Below are 17,659 nucleotides of genomic sequence, written 5' to 3'. Positions count from 1 at the left end.
AGCCCGGAATGAACTGCGGGAACGCAGAGGTCCTTTAAGGCATCCCAGCGAACAGCTGGAGCCTGCGGAGCCGGGCGCGGCCGCAGCAGGGCGGCCGGGAGCGGCGCGGCCGCAGCAGCCGGTGCGGCACAGCCCATGCGGGCTCCGAGCGCAACACGTCGCGGCGGCGGCCCCGGCGCCCGCGTCCCCGCAGGAGCCACCGCGCGGCGGCGGCACCGCGCATGCGCCGGGCGGCCCGGGAGCTCGGCGGGCAGCGGCGGCCCCGGGAGGGTCCCGGGCACGGCCCGGAGGGACACGGGCGGCGCCGGGAAGGGTGGTCCCGGTAGGACGGGGCGCAGGCTCCCTCCCTTCTCCTGCCCGGAGCCCGCACAGGGCAGCTCCGGCTCGGGTACGCGGGAGCTCCCGCGGCTGAGGGATAGAGAGGGCAGTGATGAGGGAAAGGGAAACCCTCACCCAAGCGAGCCCTGAAGGTCTTGGATCTGCGGGCACGTCAGGATTTAAGTGCTGCCAATAGAAGGCCCTTCCAGATGCTGTCTTTTTAAAGCACATCTGGGTCGGCCACACCTGGTAAAACAGCCTAGGAGCAGAGGGCAGCTTTCACCCACAGCCTCTGATGATGTCCAGACCTGTATATCCACAGATGGCCACACCTTGCTGTCCTTCCCTGGAACAGGCTGGGAACGGAGCACGCATTCACACTCTGAGAAAAAGCTACACCACACAGCATCAAAGGAGGCCATATGTGCTGCATCATAGCCTGCAGCAATGGTGTAAAAAGCTCCAGGTCACAGATCCTGCTTCTTGTTTATGGATTTTATATTTAGCACTACTTAGATAAAAACCAGAGATAAATATTGCTGATATTTCTCTCAAAGATTTGCACTTGTCATCTGCAACTCACATGAGTAAGGCAGGGATTTTTTTCTTTGCCTTGACATTTTCATTTCCCTGGTCACTGTGAACAGTATGATGGTTGTGTTTATTATTCAAGTTTAAATATTAGGCGCAAGCTTTAAATAATACTTCTTGGCAGGGGTCCTTCCATCCAGGCAGGGAGATAATGAGCAAGGCAAGAGGGATGTCCTGACAGTGACTGAGCAAGATCCCAGGCAGCAGACACAAAGCTGTCAGTGCCACATGCTCCTGAAGAATACTGAAGATCAGAAGGCAAGAGAGCCTAAACCTGAACCTGTAACCATCACTTGTTTCATTTTCCCTGCATCTAATCCTTCATGGGCTCTGCCTCTGTTGGTTTTCTGTAAGGACTGACATGCAGTATCTGCCACATAAGCAGAAGGCAGGGAGTAGAGGTTCCCTTTTCTCACCCCCTTGTCCAGGTACAGTGGACACTTGTGATGTAGTACAGAGAGTTCTTGGTCACCAGCTGTACCCTGAGCAGGGCAAGGTGGGAGGCAGAGCAGTGAGGATCCTGGTGTGGAGAAACTGGGAACAGAGTACAGCCTGTGTTGTTCCCACAGCTGAGGAAAAGTGGGGACAGTTTCTGGCTCAGGCTGCAAGCCTCAATAATCCTAGCTATCTGTGATGAGAGACAGATGCATCAATTTCTCTTGCTCCAGCTGCATTTGGAGTAGATTTGTATTTTATCAGCCTCTAATAAAGAGATTTCCATTCCAACAAAAAAGAAGCAGAATACCTTATGCACTTGTTACTGCTGCTGCCACAGGGATGATACTGAGCATGGCACTGACAGCCTGAGGCAGCACAGCTGATGTGCAAAACTTTTGCTCAGACTTTCAACACTGTAATTGTCTCCCCATGATTTGTCTGCTGTTGACAATCTCGTCCTGCTCCTTGAGACTGCAGCTGAAAGACCACTTTTCTAATTATCACTGTGTCATCTTCTTTTTGAATCCTCTTTCACCCATCCACTTACTTAATTCAAAACAATCAGCTTGCTTTTTATTTTCAGAAACTGCCTGTGGTATTTCTCCTATCTTCCCCTACCTCAGCCCTTAGCACTCATCTGCTGTCTAGATGCTGACTCTAGATGCTTGCTCATGTTTTTCCATGAAGAAATAATGCCAGCTCTAGTAACCATTTCTGAGGAGCCTTGGTATAAAGTCTAAATCTACAAACTTTATGAACTTAGGTGCAGCCATCTAGTCCCCTACATCTCCAAATGTGGCTGCAACTGGTCAGTTAAGGAAGTGTTAAAATGAGGTAGCCTGTGTTGATGCCTTTCCCTAACTGTCCCAGCTTTCAACAATGTTGAGGGAATTTCCTGAGCTTGTGATGGTCTGATAACCCCCAAAAGATCTCAGGGTACTTCTTCTGGTCTCCTGTTGGGACTGTGTAAATTTCTGGCATCTACAGCCTCTTTATTAAAGAATAGCAAAGGCCTACAACCTGTTGTATCCAACCTACCTTGTTCTGTTTGCTCCAAAGGTAATCAAATCATCAAATTAGACAGGCCCCTATGGGAGCGTATCTGGATCCATCCCTGCCCATCTTTTCCATGACGCATATACTTCTGTAGACATCTACTATATCTTCCCTTTAAATTATATCTAGTTCCACATTTAATATCCAAGGCATAGAAGACTAACCATAAATCAGACACTCTGCTTTTAACATAAATGTGACATCCACAAGTGATTAAAATTTCTCTTATGAAGCTTGCTTTATTATAATGCCATTATTTGATTTAATCATATTGATTTTGTAATCCTGCTTTGCAAGATTATGTCTGTACAACAAGCCAAAGAGAGAGGCAAGATGGTATGTCAGACCAGAACATGGGTAAACAAAAACCTGTAGCAAGGCAGAGTGTGGGACATGGAAAATTACTGTCACAATTTACAGATAAACACCACAGCCAAGTTTCTCAGTAATAACATCCTGGCATGTATGCTGCTGGGTGATCTAGACAATAATCAGGCTGTGATAATATTCCTGGGCTAATAAATATTTCACAAGTTGCTGGTAGGGTCAGAAATTGATTTACAGATCAAAGTGAAAAGTCAAGTGAAGGAATTCTAATTAGTTCTAACAAAAGATCAAAAAAGAAGTATTATTTTTTTAGCTTGAATAAATCACTTTTTATCACAAAGAAAATACTGATTATTGAAGGTAAAGCGTGGGTCTTTTTTAAGTCTTATTTTCTGCAGTTCTGAGGGTTCATAAATTCAAAAGCAAACAAGAAAAACTGAGATTGATTTCAAATTCTGGCAGGGACACTTGTAGCACCTAGAATTTACCTTCTAAGCAGAGGGATACTACCTCTATATGTGGTGTGGGGTTTATCTATTCAAACACACAGGTGCCTGAGTGAGATATTGCAGAGCACTATTCTGAACCATGTAGGAGGAGAAATAGCTAAATGTAACAGTGCAGTTCATGTGACCAAACGTAGATGTTCTCTTCCAAATGAGATGAATCATTTACACATTGTAGGTGTCCAGAGTTTACACATGAATCCCACTGACTGTCTCTTATAGTGCAGCTTGTCTTAGCTTAGCCATTTCCCCAAGGGTGACTGTGTGCTGTCCTTATCCTTATCAGTTCCCAGTAACATGAGAATTGCTGCCTTTTAATCTGAAGGCTTTAAAATTGGTCATGCTACCATGAATCTTTCATGCTGTTCCTCACGCCGAATTTATGGAAAGGATGCAGTTTCCCTGTTAACACTGTCAAGGAGCAGAAGGACTAGGAAGCACTTGTGGAGCTTTTCTTACCTTCAGGCAGGGCTGTGACTCAAATCCATGTGGTCTTTTACCCCATCAGCCCACCCAGGGGGTGGTGTGGCCCTGCACAGCTCAGCTACTCCTGTGCTGGCAGGGATGCTCTCCCCAGTGCAGGTTTGCAGTCAGTGCTGCCATGGCTGTGCAGGTGCTGTCTGTGTGAGCAGCAGGCACAGCTTTGGTGAGGGCAGCCTTGCCTCTGCAGAGCTCCCCGTGAGACAGGACTGTGTGGGGTTGGAAATGGCAACTGGCAGATGGCAGGGAGCTGTGACTGGGTCTTAGCTCAGAGGTGATGGTTTTGGTGGTAAGTGAGGTGAGATGCCAGATGATAGTGAAAAGGAGCAACTGGCAATGCAGCCTGGCATTTTGGCAGTAGCAGGAGGCTCTGTGTTCCCTGGGAAGAAAAAGTGACTCTTAACAACAAGATGTGATATGGTTGCTGACATCAATGAAGTATTTTTTGCTGCAATGCACATCTCCTTGCTAGTGGGTCTCTTCTGGGGTTTAGAGTAGAATAGACCATTTCAGATTCAGTGAACACCTAGTCCAGCTGCCTGACCATTTTAGGGCTGACCAAAAGTTAAAGCAGATTGTTAAAGGCATTGTCAAAACACCCCTAAAACACTGACAGGCTGGGGGCATCCATCACCTCTCTAGGAAGCCTGTTCCAGTGTTTTCTCACCCTCTCAGTAAAGAAATGCTTCCTAATGTCCAGTCAAAACCTCCCCTGGGACAGCTCTGAACCATTCCCATGGGACCTTACCACTAGATACCATGGAGAAGGGATCAGAATCTCCTCCTCCACCTACCCTCCTCAGTAGCAATGAGGTCACCTTTCAGCCTTTTCTCCAAGCTAGAGAGGCCTGAAGTACTCAACTGCTCCTCAAAGAACATTCCTTACATGCCTACTGTGAGCCAGAGACTCAAACATGAGTCTCAGACTTCAAAACCAGCTAATGCCACCATGGGAACCTGGAGGGTAACTGAAGCTGCTCAAGGGCAAAGAGATTGTATAAGCACAAAATGGGTTATTCTGTTGTTCTGGTATGCAAGCTGTCTCTGCATAAATCAAGAAACTGCTTGGCTTAAATAGCTAGTAGGGAAGTCAAGGCTGAAGTAAGATAACATATTTCTGTTCAAAAAGCATATGGTATAGAGGAAATGTAACCAGCTTGAACGAGGGTCTAAAGGGAGTTTTGGGACTATCTAGATAGCATAGCAGTATAAGCAATACCATATTGGATCAAAGGTGCCTGGATAACAGTGTTAGAAACACCAAATTTGGGTGTGGATATAGCAGAATTGGGACCACTAAGGAAAAAATAATCAGAAGCATGTCATTAAATAAGTCCTATTTGTCTGGGAGGACCCTAGGCAGAGAAAAAAAGGTGCAGGGTTGGTGACAAGGTAGCTTCAGGTAAATAACCACTAGGAATTAATTAAATAGGAAAAAAAAACCCCAGGAAATAATTAAAAAAACACAGGCATTAGGAATATTCCTGTGGACAACAAAGAGGGATGAGATATTCTGGTTCTAGAAGTGTGAACACCTACAGTGGTAAAGCTATTCTGTGACCCAGGTCCCCCAGGATGGCAGACAACACCCCTAAGAAAATAACCTCCTGCACTCTCATCAGGTCTGTGACCAAAAGACTTGGTGTGCAAGGGTGGGGTGAGGAGGGACAGGCTTGTGCCCTAATAGTCAGTGGAAAAGGGAAGGGAATTGTGGCATGATGGAGCTTGCACAGCAGTTGTGAATTAGCAGTATGAGTAACAGGCAACAGAATTGTAACTCAGAATTGTTGTCTTGTAGTGATCCAGTTGTGAGTGAGTCCTGCTCATATCAGACATTTGTTCATTAGCCAGTAAGGTGGTATCAGTCTCTTACAGGTGTGTACACTAATCAATAGACATTTTTAGTATTAGTTATGTTATCAGGTCTCCAGTCTAAAGGAGCAGAGTCAGACACATAAGATACCACAGTCATTATTTTAAAAGCTATTTTATATGCAAAAATCTAAACCCATTTCATTTTCCCAAGACTTTCTGATTATCCACAACAATGAAGAAGATTAAATGGGCAGTACTTTTTGTCCTGTGATGTGGGGCTTTTTCAGCATTGGCTTAATGCTTTTTTCCTAGTGTCATTGTAACAGTGATCATTGTAGAACTAAGACAGTTTGCAGTGGTGCAAGCCCAAAGTTTTGAGTGGGCTCAGTACTGCAGCTGAAGACACAGGGCTGAAACACTTCAGTAGCAGAGACTGCAGCTGCATACAGATTGCTTGTGGCCAGAAATGTGCACAGTGTTAGAAAGGTTGGCATGGTAGCGCATGGGACCTGGAGATGGAATCAGCAATGGGAGACTGAAGAGACACTCAGACAGAGCCCACTGAAAGTACAGAAACTAATAAATACCAAGGGAGAAAAAAACCCCAAGAAAACAGCATCTTAAAAATTTATTTGAATTTAATTTTGGCAATTTGTATTACATCAAAGGAGACTAAAGACATAATATATTGTGTATTTGTGCTGGTTTTGGCTCAGATAGAATGAACTATATTCACAGTGGCTAGTATGGTTCTCTGATTTGGATCTGTGCTGAAAACAATGTTGTTAACACTGGGATATTTCAGCTGTTGCTGAGCTGTGCTTACACAGACAAGGCCTTTTCCCCTTCTCACACTGCCCCACCAGAAAGGAGGCTGGGGGTGCACAAGGAGTTGGGAGGGGACACAGCTGGGGCAGCTGACCCCAAATGGTCCAAAGGATATAGCAGACCACAGGGCATCATGCTCAGTATATAGAGCTGGGGAAAGAAGGAGGAAGGGGAGGTCACTCGGAGTGATGGAGTGTGTTTCTCTTCCCAAGGCACTGCTATGAGTGATGGGGCCCTGCCCTCCTGGGGATGCCTGAACACCTGCCTGCCCACGGGAAGTGGTGAATTAATTCCTTGCTTTGCTTTCCTTGTGTGCATGGCTTTTGCTTTAACTTTTAAACTGTCTTTATCTCAACCTGTGAGTTTTCTCACTGTGACTCTTCCAACTGTCCCCCTCATCCCACTGGGGGAGTGAGTGGGTGGCTGTGGGGAGATTAGCTGCCACCTGAGGTTAAACCATGACAATATTGATTTAAGGGTGGTCTTTATACTTGTATCTTTCTGCTGACAGAGAAGAGCTTGTTTCCTGTTTTAGTCTCTTGCTTCAAAATTTTAAATTCTGACAAAAGAAAGCAAAGCACACACTGAACGCTTCGCTCTCAGTACAGACTGCAATCAGCAACATTCTTTCAAATTCCACTCTGAAGCTTGCAAAGGCAAGGCTTCATTCTGCCAGACGGTAGTATTAAGTATCACATGGAAGGCAGTCATAATTCCAGTTCACTGTACCAAGGAGTGTTTAAAGTAGAAGTAAACTTGTAATGCAAATGAAGAAGGAAGCACAGATGAGATGATGATGGTTCTTTTTGTTAAGCCTTAAGTGAAGGGATAAGAGCCCTCATATCTGCTCTAAGTCCTGCTTGTTGAGCATCAGAAGCTAAAATACAGAAATGTAATTTAGAGCCAAGGAACAAAACTCTCCAGAACACATAAACTGCTGGGAGTCCTCATCTTGCTGTACTACACATAGGTCCCCTATAGCTTGTCCCCTCCCCCTGGTGCCATTAATCTTGCACTGTGCTGCACTCTGGCTCTGCTTCAGCAAGGCAGACAGAGAACATTGCTGTAGCCTATTTCACAGCATGATAAGGCATTTTATTGAGAACTACATATTCAAATTCTTCATGCTGAAGAAGGCTCAGATTTTTCACTTCCAAGGATAAGTGAAAAATCCCTAGGATATCACATTGTCTCCTCTACTACTGGATTTCAGAATTTTCAATGAAAAATAAAGGAAAATGCTAATGTAATTTTATAGTTGCTCAGAGCGTTCTGTTATGATCAATTATTACCCTGCTATTTCTGTTCTTTGACATTCAAATAAATGGTATATTAAGAGGAAGGAAGGTTTTAACTCTACATCTCGACATGCAGAAGTATTACTGGAAGGATTCCTTCTCTTGCATGTTTATTAAGGAATTCTAGCGTGGTGGCTTCTGGAGGGAGCTCTCAGATCTGCACGAAGAGCTGTGCTGCCAGAAGGCTGAGCATCCTGCTGCTCCCCTGTGTGGGCTTAGGAGGAGAGCTGTGGAACATTCTGCCGCAGAGGCAAAGGAGAGAGGCTGTGTTCCAGGAAGGAGAGAAAAGCAGGACAAACAGAAGAGAACTTAACACAGGTTTGTGGAGTCAGGAGAGTTTTCTTGTGGGTCTGTGATCCTGTTATGAGGATCTCATAAACAGGGTTATGAGTACACAAGCTCCCTCTCCCTGCAGTGGGGATCTGAACTTTCTACCTCATTCTGGAGAGAGGCAAACATTCTGCAAACATTCCTGTGCAGATGCTTAACAGGGAGGTAATCTGGCCTTTACATTTTTGCTACTGCAGTATGAAGGCAATTCCAGGGAGGAAAGCTCAAGCAAATGAAGGGGAGAAACAAGTCTCATCCATGTAGCCTCTAGCTATCCCTGCATCACATAGTCAAGTAAAGATGTAAAATGGAAAGGAAATGAGGAGGGATGAGAAAGTAAGTGAAGCTCCTCCATTTTTCATCACTTTTTGTTCATTATTTTAACCCCCTTTGCATAAACTGACAAAATGCATAGGAGTCATTACTTGTTTTTAACTAGCATTGTCCATTTAATTGTAAGGAATTAAGAAGGAGTGGCTGCACCAACACATTATTATTAATGTACTTGAAAACAGTGAATAATCGACACAGCTCAATTATAGGGATCTCCATGTCCCAAAGAAAGCAATTGTAAAGATTTACATTTTAATTGATATCTTACTCTGTAAAGAAAAATAAAAGCCCTCAGCTACCTAAGTCCTTACAATTAATTAAGCACAAAATACTCCATAAAAATTAACAGTGCCCTCATCCCAGGAGTGCTCAAATAAAAAAATGCCACAAGGCAGAAGAACATTAAAAATCTGTAAGTTACCAGTAAAACATGTCTAATTTTGCAGTTACAGACTGTGACAAAACCAAGTCATAGCTGTATGTACAGTCTTAACATCCAGGTGATTTTCAAGCCAGTACCATTTTGCTTTTGTGTTCCACATGCACAGGCCAGCCCCACCCTGAATCTTCTAAGTGTACTGGATTGCAAAGTACAATAGCTGAGAGCCTGTTTCAGTACTTGAATGGACTTTGTCAGTCATGTTCCATGGCCCTGAAAGGCTGGAGTACCTCCCTTGCAGCCACACCATCCTCCAGACACTGTGGAGCCTTTACTGGTCATCCCATGTCAGCAAGGCAGTACCATCCCACCTACCAGGCTGTGTCTTGTTCAGCTGTTCTGAAGTGTTGATGGATAAGAATGCAGCATTTGCCTTGTTTGTCAGATTTATTGTATGCTCTGTGTTCAGTCTCCATACTCAGTGAATTCACATAATGATGAACTGTCCCTCTGATCCACTGTCCCAAGCCACAGCTGCCAGTAAACACAACCAGTGTGCAGGCCCTGCAAAGCCATATGCCTTGGCAGCCCAACAAACTTCTGCCCTCGAGCCTGCTACAAAAAACCAAGTCTCACAATGCACCACAGGGACGTGTCCTCCTGGGAGCAGTTCTGTATTCCCATGGAGGAGGGTGGATTTGCTCCTTGCAACTGCCACAAGACTGTCACAGGCACAGCATGACCATGAGAGCTGCTGCCTGGAGCCCGTCAGGCATAACAGCAAGCATGGTGCCAAGGTAATTTACTGGTCTCAAGCTTGGCATCCACATGTACAGATGTGTCAGATCTGCCAACATCTACCTACCTTGTAAGGTCAATTATTTCTTGTATATTGAGTTGTGGGGGTCAGGCAGCCTTTGTCACATCTTTTTGCAGATACTGCCTGCATATGAATTTAGGCATTGGCCTACCCACAAGACATGTTCCATGATATTGGAAGGACTTAGTGTCCAGGAACTTCAGTTGGTGACACTCCTCATTTTACATCCCAGAAAAAGTAATGCAGAACCAAAATACAATCTTCAGTGGCTTCTGCTGTCTAATGTTTGCAAATGGGCAAATGGAGATTTCCTGGCATTAATTTCCAGATGTAAACCTATTTTCTCACAGATTCCAAAATACACATGTCCAACAAGATTGGAAAAAAAACTCCCAAGAAAACCAGTGCTTTGGCCAGTTTATAATACAGCAGTTTTGAATAATAATATAGCAACAATGAGAAAGAGTTAAAATATCTGGTTTTACTATTCAAGAACTCATAATCATCTTTTCCCCTTTGACTATTGCTTACACAAGAATATTTTGGCTTAGTTTCAGCTCAGAGATTTGGAAGTGATTGAAGTAAAGAACTGAGAAAGGGAAAATTCTTGCAGCACTTCTCAAAAAAATTAGAACTCAAATAAAAGTAAGAAAGAGTAAATTCTTAAAAGCAAGGAGCAATATCAGAACTACTAAAAATCCAACTGTATGCATGGCCCTGAGCAACCAGACCCTGTTAGACAGGCTCAGAACAGGGGGGATGGACTAGGTGATCTTCCACACTAAACCTCTTCTTCGGCTTTATGCTACACAGGTAGCATTTCATGTCTGTCTTACATCTGGAAAGATACCCAAACCCAGAAAGAATATATACTTTGGGGATGTAGTGTGGTTAAATGCTGTACAGTAGCTGCAAATCATGTCCCTCCATTCCTGGCTGCAAACATTGAGCTTTGTAAGCGATGTTCCCCCTGAGAGCTATTAGGGTGAGATTACATGCAACACATTTAATGAAGAGCTGGATTCTCATCTATCCACATAACAGGTTTTTCTTGTAATCCTATGAGTGAAGCCTTGGGTAAAACTTAAATTCGTGCAGTGTTATGTTATTTTTGGCAAACCTGCAGGTGCTGATGGTTACCTCCTTGCTTCTATAACCTAAGGCACTTTCTTAACTTTATTGCTCTACACAGCCAGCCACACTTACAGAAGTGGAAATACTCTCATTAGTAAAGCTAAAGCACTGCTCCTGTGTGTGTAAATGGTCTGCACTTGTGCATGGCTTAACAAGTGGGCTCTTGCTGGACGCTCTGTAATCTAGGCGTAGTAATGTGGAGATCTCCAGGAGTATCCTGGGTGAACTACTTACCTCTGACTAGTAAATATCAGTGGTTGCATAATTTCTCACTATTCTGAATTTATATTATGAAATACTAATGTGGACACAAGCCCCTATTGCTAGAGCATGCCTAAGGCTAGAAGCTGAAGTTATGGATCAAATCAATTTTGTTTGTCCAGGAAGAGACAAGAGGCAAAGTTCCTTATACAAACCTGGAAGAGATGAAACCCTGAGAGCTGAACAGGGGAGACAGTGGGCAGGGATGGTAAAGTTGTCAGGCATGATGCAGAAAATAAAGTTACACTAAATTAGCAAATTAGCATTTTCTTTGGAAAGTAGCAAGAAGATCAAATCAATGAGGAGATACTTTATATCCCATCATTATCTACTACAGCTTATTCAAAAATAGTTACATGAAACCCCCCAAATTAAAGGAAACGGTCTGCAAACTGTTTATTAAGGAGTTAATGAAAAAGTAATCTGAACTATTTTCAACTCAACTGCTTGAACCCTGAAGTGGAACTATGGGCCATGTAGTCTGTCCTGAAGAGAACCTACAGAGAACATGCTGTGTGTCACAGCTAATGCCAACCAACAAAGTAATGGCAGACACCCCCTGGGATGAAGGCTGGGGAATGGATGTGCCTTCCTCCTAACCCTGCTAGTGTCAGTTCATGTCATGTTTTCTGCTGGCAAGAACTGGAAGCTTTCTGGCTCTTCACCATGCTGGAAAGCTTCTTGTAACTGATGCATTTTGGTAGAAACCAGAGAGAAGAGCAGGATTTATACCAGGAACCCAGAAAGCCACATCTGAAGCCAACTGTATCAAATACACTTGGACAAAATGACAAATTTGGTTGATATACTCAAAAATAATTATTTGATGTACTAGATTCTTTTGAAGGCTTTTCTAAGGTATTAAATATGTATTTGTTAGTTTTTTGATACAGAAAATTACAGCATATGAATAACTTTCATGCTTATTCACAAGCTTCTAGATATATGACAATAACGGCAAAGATATTTGATGAAGAAAGGTTAGACACATATTATTAAATAAATTTTATTATTAAATAAAGCTTCTGCTAGAGCAGAATTAAATTTGGATATAATGACATTTTCACATAAGAAGAAAAATTAAAGTAAAAACTAACAGTCAAGTCAAGCAACACAGGTAATATCTGCAGAAAATAAAATGCTGCCTCTGGGCATTCAGCTGTTTGTGGGCTGTAGACGTTCATCATGATTCTAAAGCCACAAAAGGAAAATTAGTCTTTATGATATTAGATCCCAGTGTATTTTCTTATGTGAATGTAAGACAAATACAAATTTTTGATTAGTAAAAGAAGTAAAACTAGAAAATAGTGTTATAAAGGAATGTCAACTAGTAAAACCTGCAAAAGCCTATTTTCTGAAGAAAGAAACAAGGTGCTGTATAAAACTCGCTCTGTATCACACAGTGGAAAGCAGGAGTGGCTCTACCAAAATCTGAAATACAGAGCATGGAACTGCTGGCAGCAGGAGCTGGATCAGGCTACATGGTTTCTTTAAACACAATGCTTTTGTGGCTCTGCAGAGGCTGTGCAGTAATTCCCTGCTCTGCCAGGGACAGGAAGGTATGTGCCTCCCCAGGCACTGCTGATGCAGAAGATGTCAGTGAGGTGGAATAATTGCTGAGGTACCTGTCTCATTCTATCTGTGCTAATGGAACCACTGAGGTGTTAATGGATCCAGACACTGCATACATGTACCACAAAATAGGCAGCAGCTGCTCAAAAATTCACACTGAAACTGTAATATCGTGGTAAAAGGGGAGAAAGGGATTCAATGTGTACCTGACTGAAAGTAATCATTTAAAGGTTTTCAGCCCCATGTATGCAAATACACACTGATGTAGAGACAGTGCACTTTGTGAACATTTAAAAAAAAATCATATTACCTCCTGGGCTTTTAATGGGATTTTTAGCTTTGCAGTCAGTGGAGAGTGGAGAATGTCCTTACACAGAGCCTGTATCAGTACTGCATAAAGCAGCTGCATTTCAAAGTAACAAAAATACTCAATAAGAAAGAAGTTAATTTTCTAGAGGCAAACAGTACACAGATATTTTTTTGAAGCTAATGTTTGGGATAACCTTTAAAGAGAAACTGGGATGGTTTCATTCCTCATGTTCTTAAACATTTTTGTATTTCCCAGTCTTTAACATGAGGTAAGTAAATCCACAGACCTGGCTGCATGGAAATGGTGGATTTATTCATACTTTTAACATACATTAGTTGTCTATATTTACATACAGGCACTCAGGGTACTGCATTAACCTCCTCCTCACATGTTGTGGGACTTTCTGCATACATACCTACCTATTGCACAAAAAGGAGACAGGGAAAAAAAAAAAGAGTTGAAACTCTTAAACAGATCTACAGCCTCAAAAACTCTGTAAAGTCCACAAGGTGGACAAAAATTTAAATTACATTCCTCTTTGGGCATGGAGTACTCAGCCCTAGGAGTAGTTTTCACTGAGTGTTTCAGTGTCTAGGAAAACATCTGAATTTCAATGGCATTGCTGAGAAGAGTGAATTTACTTCTTTGTATCTAGGCCCTATCTTCAGACTGCATGAGGTAAGTTCCTGAAGAGTGGATTTATCACTCAGCAGAAGGCTTGCTGATACAAATTTTATCTGTATTTCTTCAATACAGATTTCTGCAGCCTCAGGCTTGTGAATTGCAAGGTCTGATGTGCTATGGGTTTCCAGCCACAAGCACAGTGCAAAAACTCCCAGTATAAAAAAAAATAAAAAGAAATGGCAAATTCATTTTACAGTAAGAGCACCAAGAATTACTAAAATAGACATTTTTGGAACACAGGTTGCTCCTGGATTGCAAACGTAATTTTCTTTTGTAAGAAATAATGAGGAGTTTGATGCACTGGGGACAAACAGAAGTAAAGAGAGAGAATGCAATTTTAAAGTGCTTTACCATATTCAAGAGATTTTTTAAAAATGTACTTACAGTGTTATGAGGTAAGAGTTGAATTTTCTACATGTTTCACTGGAAAATTTACTCTTAAAACTCTCTGAGACATCAATTATAGAAGGAACATGTTTGGAACATTAACACGCAGTTCAAACCACTGTCACCAGGCTTGCACTACTGTTTCTTCAGGTATGGGACATGCAAAGGCTGATTCTTATCAAGTGTTACTCCATAGCAGCCTATGACTAAAGGCAGCATGCTGCCCTTGCCTGGATGTACAAAGAGTGACACAAACACTAGGGCATGAGAAACAGAGGGAAAACTATGTTGAACTGTTCACATTTCTCATGGTGAGGAAACAGTAGTAACTTATTTTAGGGTAGCAGGCAGCAAGACAATACAGATTGGCTTTTAGGTCCAGACCAAATCTTGTTAACTTCAATCTCAGACAGAAGTGCTGTTTAATCTGGATAAAGATTACAGAGCAATATAAAACATAGCATTAATCTGCTCGTAATGAATTTATTTTTATTTCTACTATTAAAAAATTCAGGAAAAACTTATTGTGTCTTTTTTTGGTTGTTACATGTTTCTTTCCATGTGTATCTGCTGTGAGGCACTTTAAAAAAAAATAAAAAAAATCTGTTTTTGAAGTTTTCTCTTGCTAGACTCTTCTGTGGTGGTTGCAATGTCTCCATATACAAATGAGGTTCATGTACAGGGCACTACCATAGAGGCCATGCATCGTTGCAACACACAATCATTTTTAAGACTTAAATTCTGGATATAATAAAGTAAAAAGGGATAATATTACTGTTACCATTTTCAGTGCAAACAGGACAGAATGTATATGGAATGACTTATTGCCTGGCAAGCAGTACCTAGTATAACACACTTAAAAAACCCCTTAATTGTATTACTGAAATGAAGAAATCTGACAGAAGACTGGCAAACAAATTGTTTTTAAAAATGGGTGATGGCTTAAGTAAAATAAATGACCATCCTGAGAAAGTTAACTGCAGCTATTTTCTACTCTATTACCAGCAATTCCTTGGCTCTAAAGTTAAAAATCACCACATCTGATAAATGTCAAGTCTTCCAGAGGCAACTCCAGCACAACCTCAAGACCACAGAAATTTGGACAGAAGAAATTGCATCACCTGCCAGAAAACTGACAGTACAGCACATAATGAACTTGACTGGCTCTGACCATGCCAGCACCTGCCCTTTCTGCACAGGCTGTTGGACTGGTGGCAGAGATAGGGAGCCTAAGAAAACCAGCGTGCTATTTCAAGGATGGAAATACACATCTGGAGTGCTGCAGGCACAGTTCTTTTCCACAGCAAGGCCTGAACACTCTGCAGAGAGAGCTCTTCCCAAAACAGAATGACGCAAGGTGAAAATGCCTTTTGGTCACTATTCTGTTCCACACAAAGGATCTCTTCGGTTTAGGCAGTCTAAATTAATTGTTTATGTTGGATTTCTTCTTCTGCCTCACTTAGGCCATCTGGGCAGTTTGCTCATTAATTTAAAGGAACCCAAAGGGAAGATTTTCGCTACCCTTCTGCTCTCACTACCTCATCCTCTTCACTGCCCCAGGGCACAGCTCTTAAACAGAACAGAAACCACCAAAGGCCCTTGACTTCCCAAAAGCTGTTTGCAGCAAATGCCAAGAGCTGACAATATGCATATTTTCATGCTTCTGCCCTCCCTGCTCCCTGCTGCCAGGGCTGTGTATGGGTTTGGCTCAGCTCTCTGTCCCAGCTGGCCTGGCCACCTGCTCTGTGCCAAGGGCAGGCATTCCAGTGCAGCAGGACCTGCACCTTGCTCCAGCTGGGCTGCTCTGCCAGGTCATGCTGCAGGCCCTGCCACCCTCCCTTGCCCCAGGGCCACTCTGCTGTCAAGGACCAATTGAAATAACAAATTTGCACCATTACCACTTGTCCTTTGGAGCACAGTTTTGTCTTTGTGTCAACATGGTATGCTGTTGCTTAAAAAGTCTCACTCTGAGGCACAACACTGTGTCCCCTTTCCCCTTACAGTAGCTTCACTGCTCTTTTGGCTGCTAAACACACACATATATTGTGACAGCCATCACTTTCCAAGCTGTCAGTGACTGGCATCATCTCTCTGGTACTCATATATCAGAGTAAACCCTTTTCTGATCCAGAGATGGGGCAAATGAGAGGTGTTTTAAAAACTTTTATCTATTTTTAGTCTCCTGTGAAGGGTGAGACAATACAGATTTCATTTCCCACACTTATACAGGGACATGTTTTGTTGTTTGACAGACAAGAGTATCACAGAATTATTGGATAGCCTGAGTTGGAAGGGACCTTAAAGATCATCTAGTTCTATGCCCCCTTCTGTGGACAGGAACACCTTCCACTAGACCAGATTGCTCAGAGCTCCATCCAGCCTGGCCTTGGACACTTCCAGGGATGGGGGAGTGCTATATTGTTAGGAATACATGGATCTCTTATGAAAACACACACTTCCACTAAGCATCATTGCACTAAAAGGCACATTAACAGAGAGCTCTCTCTGTTCACAAAATAGCACCAAATACCCAACTTTTATTGAAGCAAAATAATTTTGGGGGCTCTAGCTTTACTGTGCTAATAAAGACATGCCCAAGCATGTTAGGACCTGACACACAGGATATGTTTTATGGACCTCCCTTCTGCATTATCACCTGTGTGGTTTTATGAAAGAACTGAGAAGCCACAAAGCACCACCCAGCTCCCTCAGCCACCAGCTAGAGCAGCACCTTTAGGCACCCATGTGCAGATTCAATACTACCACCTTTCCTTAAGAAGAGTGCACGTAAGCATCTGCACATTGTGCATTGCAAGGGAAAGAAGCACAGTGCATACCAGGAATGGAAGTGACATGAAAGGACGGTAAACAAGGCAAACAGAAGCTTCCTATCTTTTTCCCCTGCTTCATTTGTTTCTCTGTAGCCTATACTCCTATCTAACACACTTCTGTTTGATACAGAAAGCCATCTTGCTGTACTGGCAATTTTTAAACACAGTGTCTAATTGTCGAGCTACTCCTGAAGTGCTGTCTGGCAAGACTTAATCACCAAGGAAAGGACAAGGAAGAGAGAAGAATACAGTTTAATGGGAAAGCACAGTGCCAAATTAAGCCAAGAGCAGAAATACTGCTAACCTATCATTTTGTTTTAATTTTGCCAAAATAAAACACAATACTTTATTCTATAGCACATTTACAGGAAGGCAAAACAGTTTTAATTTTCTTTTTTTCTTTAACCCACCATTTAAGGCATTGCTCTGACATGCACCACAGCAGATGGCTAAACTACAGTGGAAACCAAGAACACCCTGTGTGAGCTCAGCTGTATATACAAAGGCCTTAAAAACTGGAAGTAGGGTTTTGGCTTAAGGTACTCACTATCTGTTGAGGGGAGATATTTAATGTATCATTCCAGTGCACATCATACATATATTACTGTAACACTCCCACAACAATGACACACATCTATGTTCTTGGGACAGTCCAGTTTTAGGTGGCATTTCACAAGTCTGAGAAAACTAGAAGCTGAAACAATTATAGAATATGGAAAAGCTGATGTAGGAGTCCTTCAATACTTTTCTCCTGAAGCCTGGAGGATTCAGGCATACTGTTCTTTGCAGAGGCACAGTAATACACATTTTAAACAGAAAAGCTAATAAGGTGCCACTATTACTTTACACTATTAATTTCAACTTTTTCACTTCTTAAAAGAAAAAAAATCTTGTTTGCAGAAACTTCTATCTATTTCAGAACATGTGCCTCTCCCCAAGGACAAAAAGTGCTTATCTCCTC

This window comes from Molothrus ater, chromosome 5 (assembly GCF_012460135.2).
Source record: "Molothrus ater isolate BHLD 08-10-18 breed brown headed cowbird chromosome 5, BPBGC_Mater_1.1, whole genome shotgun sequence".
Taxonomy (NCBI): Eukaryota; Metazoa; Chordata; class Aves; order Passeriformes; family Icteridae; genus Molothrus; species Molothrus ater.
Note: the sequence above shows the minus strand (reverse complement) of the source record.